Source organism: Gekko japonicus, unplaced genomic scaffold (genome assembly GCF_001447785.1).
Source record: "Gekko japonicus isolate JY-2015 unplaced genomic scaffold, Gekko_japonicus_V1.1 scaffold337, whole genome shotgun sequence".
Lineage (NCBI taxonomy): Eukaryota > Metazoa > Chordata > Lepidosauria > Squamata > Gekkonidae > Gekko > Gekko japonicus.
In genome coordinates, this window is record NW_015175365.1 from 696,671 (window position 1) to 701,162 (window position 4,492).

Genomic DNA, 4,492 nt, shown 5'->3' on the forward strand with positions numbered 1-4,492 from the left:
GATCCAACATTGGCGTCTCTTATGTTCTTATGTTCTTATGAACCACCCTCGAGAGCACTGTTGGACCAAAGACATCGTGTGTCGAACGTGTGGAAGGCGGGGCCATCTAGCATGAGTCTGCAGAGCGCCAAAGAAATCAGCGCTGGCATCCCCGCAGCAGAGGAACCAGCGATCACAAGCAGCCATCAGAGAAGCCAGCTGTCAGATGACAACGAGCCTGTCATCCGCATCGACCGTTCTTCGCACCGGCGGTCAAGGGAAGATCCACGTCACCCTCCATCTAGACGGCGTTCCGTGCAGCATGGAGGTCGACTCAGGATCATTGGTGATGGTGATCTCTTTGAAAATGTGGCAGCGGCTTTTTTCAACCCAGAGTCAGTGGCGGCTGAAGCCAGCGGACACCCAGGTATCAGATTTTCAGGGAAAGCGTATCCCTCTGGCGGGGAGGGATACATTCAATGTAGAATTTAAGGGGACATGTGCCACCACGTTATCTCTGTTGGTTGCTGAGGGGGACCGGGTTAACTTGCTTGGCCTGGATTGGTTCGAACCCCTGGGTATTGGAATTACCGGTGTGAATAAGGTTGTAGAGAATAAATGGGCATTATTGTATGCAGAGTTCCCTGATGTATTTGGGGGTGGCCTGGGAAGGTACAACGGGCCCCCAGTGTCATTCGAACTTGATCCTTCCGTGACCCCGATCCGATTAAAATATCGGAAGGTGCCCATTTCGAAGCAGATCTGGACAAGCTAATCGAGCAGGGGGTGCTTGAGCCGGTTCCCTTTAGCAAATGGGAAACTCCAATAGTGATGCCGGTAAAGTCAGACGGGTCTGTAAGAATTTTCGCTGACTATAAGTGCACTATTAATCAGGCCTTGCAACAGCACTCTTACCCCGTACCCGTCATCAGCCACATTCTGGCATCCCTGGGGGGAGGGAAGGTATTCGCAAAGCTTGACTTAGCGCAAGCGTACCAGCAGCTGCCAGTGACTAGGGAGGCAGCGGAAGCCCAAACCATCGTTACCCACAGAGGAGCATTCAGGGTCAATAGACTCCAGTTCGGGGTAAATGTTGCCCCAGGGATCTTCCAGGGACTTATGGAAGGTTTGCTCAGATGTGTGCTAGGCACGGTACCGTATTTCGATGACGTGCTGATTGCAAGGGGGTCTGACCAGGAGCTCATGGACCGAGTGAGAACGGTGTTGGAGCGTTTCAAGTCTGCTGGCCTCAAAGTTAAGCAGTCTAAGTGTCTTGTGGGAGTTCCAAGTGTGGAGTTTTGGGGATTTTGGGTAGATGAAAGTGGTGTCCACCCCACAGAGGACAAAGTGGTGGCAATTAAGAATGCCCCACGACCCCTCAACAAAAAAGAGCTCCAGTCCTTTTCAGGACTGTTAAATTTCTACCACGCTTTCTTGCCACACAAAGCGTCAGTGGCAGCTCCTTTACACGTGCTCCTCCAAAAGGACGCTAAATAGAGGTGGGGCTCGGAACACGAGCGGGCTTTCAAGGGAGTCAAAGCCCTATTGTCGTCAAACGCTGTCCTCACGCACTATGATGAACAGAAACTGCTAGTGCTGGCGGCAGATGCATCTCCATTTGGGGTGGGGCAGTACTCAGCCACTTGATGCCGGACGGCAGTGAAGCCCCCATCGTGTTTTATTCGAGGTCGCTATCTGCAGCGGAGAAAAACTATGCACAAATTGATAAAGAAGGGTTGGCGCTAGTTTCTGCGGTTAAGAAATTTCATGACTTTTTGTTTGGAAGGAAATTTCTCCTAGTAACCAACCACAAGCCACTGTTGGGGATCTTTACCCTGGACCGGCAAATCCCCAATATACTGTCTCCTCGGATGTTGCGGTGGGCTATTTCCTCACCGCATATGATTATGACTTTGAGCACAGGCCGGGCAAGGTGATCGGACACGCGGACGCCCTCAGTCGCTGCCCTCTACCCGGCCAAGACTTGGACCCTGCTCCAGCTAGCACGGTGCTAGGCATAGATGAACTGCCTCAGGCTCCAGTCTCCTCTATGGACATTGCTGCTGCGACAGCTAAAGACAGTGTACTCGCCCGAGTTTTAAACTGGGTGTGGAGGGGGTGGCCGGCAGGGAGTGTGGAGCCGGAGTTCAAACCTTTCCAGGTGCGCCAAAACGAGCTTTCGGTGTCGAAAGGGTGTGTGTTGTGGGGAAACCGGGTGGTGGTGCCCGTCAAACTCCGGGAAAAAGTGTTGGAATCGTTGCATGAGGGCCATCCCGGCATGGTCCACATGAAGGCGCTGGCCTGGGGGTATGTTTGGTGGCCCGGCTTAGACGCCGACATAGAGGAATGGGTAAAGGTGTGTATGCCCTGTCAACAGGCCAGGCCTGAACCTCCTACTGCTACGCCCCAGCGCTGGGAATCTGCAGGGAAGCCATGGTCAATGTTCCCTCTAAGCTGTGGGGTCTTGTGAGCAAAAATTCTACTTTGTGAGCTACTGGCATTGAAGTTGTGAGCAAGAGATTTGGCTGCTGGATAAACTAGTTTGCTCTGGAGCCATCCTTCCTGAGTCAAGACAAAAATGTGTGAGCCAGAGGCTCAAAAACTGTGAGCTAGCTCACACTAACTCAGCTTAGAGGGAACACTGGCCATGGTCCAGGCTTCACCTGGATTTTGCGGGGCCTGTTCAGGGACAAATGTTCCTTATCGTCATAGATGCCTACTCTAAGTGGCTTGAGGTTGCTCAAATGCACTCAACCACTTCAATCGCCGTCATCAACGTGCTGCGCCGCTTGTTCTCCACCTACGGACTACCGGACGTGTTCGTGAGTGACAACGGCGCATAGTTTGTCTCTAGGGAGTTCGGCCAGTTCCTATCCGACAACGGGATTGGGCACCTGACGTCGCCTCCCTTCCACCCGGCCTCTAACGGCCAGGCGGAGAGAATGGTCAGGACGACCAAGGAGGCCATGGCCAAGTTAACGCAGGGCGATCGGGGGGGTAAAACTGGCTTCATTCCTACTGCGCCAGCATGTTTCCCCGTGCTCTTCCACAGGCTGCAGCCCGGCTGAGCTGCTGATGGGGCACCGCCTCACCACCCTTTTAGATCATCTTCACCCAGATCTGAATGATCTGAAGCCCCAGCAGCAGAGTGCGCTCCCTAAGGTCCGCACTTACGAACCAGGCGACAAAGTTTTCTCCAGGAACTATGCAGGGGGACACTTGTGCTTACCAGCCACTGTAACTGAGTGTATTGGTTCACAACTGTACGTGGTCGAGCTTGCAGATGGCCGCAAGTGGTGATGCCACATAGACCAGCTTAGGCAGCGGTGGGCAAAGGAATGCCTAGACTCCCAGCCGGCTGAGTCCCACAAACCAGAGGACCGTCCCAGACCTCCTCCGGAGGTGAGTACTGCCGAGCCCAGTACTGTCCCCAAGGTAGGGCAGACCCCTACCCTCGGACCTGCAACAGAGGACGGAAGTGTACCTGACTCTGAGATTCTAGAGTCAAGCAGGGCCCCCCAAGCTGAGCTGTGTCCTGAGCCTGCACAGCTACGCAGGTCTCAGCAGGTGTGCCGAGCACCAACCTACCTAAGCGATTATGAGTGTCAATGAATGTTTTTGCTTAGGGGGGAGGAAATGTAATGTATTCAATAAGCTGCCATTGAATGCATAATGTGTTAGGAAAACATCTAATTGAAATGCTATGTTAAGCTTTGTCCTGGGCTAGGATCCAAATACATCCAATCACATTGCTAGCCCAGGAAGCACCTAACCAATCACCAACAACGAGCTCCCTGAGCGGGAACGTCTGTGATTGGTCCTTATGTATACAACCTTATTGGTTGGTAAATGTACAGTAGGCGTGGCTACATTAGCTGGGAGAGTTTAAAAGCGGGACAGCTGCAATGTAAAAGCTGTTCTGGCTATCAGATGTTGATCCGTGTTGGAGTTGTGTTTGAGTTGATGAATAAAGCTGAATCTTTGCTGAATCATTCTCCGACTACTTTGTTAAGCGAGTGACTTAACGGTAATAGGATGGATGAGGGCCAACAAACTGAAGCTTAGTCCAGAAAAGAATGAGGTGCTGTTGGTCAATAGAGAAGCTGGTCAGGGACTGAGGATCCAGCCTGTCCTGGAGAAGCTTGCACTCCCCCTAAAGCAGCAGGTTCATAGCTCAGGGCTGCGCATAGATCCTGGCCTATGGTTGGAGGCTCAGGTCTCCTCCATGGCACATAGTGCCTTCTATCCGCTCTGGCTGGTTCACTAGCCATGGCTGTTCCTCAAAAAGTATGATTTGGCCACAGTGGTCCACGTTCTGATCACATCCAAGCAGGCCCGTAGCTAGGACCTTTTTAGTGTGGGGGTGGGGCTGGGGAAAGCAGGGCCAGCCCAAGGTTGTCCTGCGCTCCAGGCGAGCGCAGATGCCAACCTCCCGGCCAGGCCTGGAGACCTCTCCGCCAGAACCAGGCTGGGAGGAGGGTCACCCAGCTGCCGCTCGCCTCCCCTCCTCCTG

General features: G+C 53.2%; 1 protein-coding gene across 2 annotated transcripts in view; it reads right to left on the reverse strand.

The window, feature by feature from the left end:
• LOC107122361 (ethanolaminephosphotransferase 1-like) overlaps positions 1 to 4,492 on the reverse strand; it is a 75,128-nt gene that overhangs the window by 44,789 nt on the left and 25,847 nt on the right. The window lies entirely within an intron of this gene.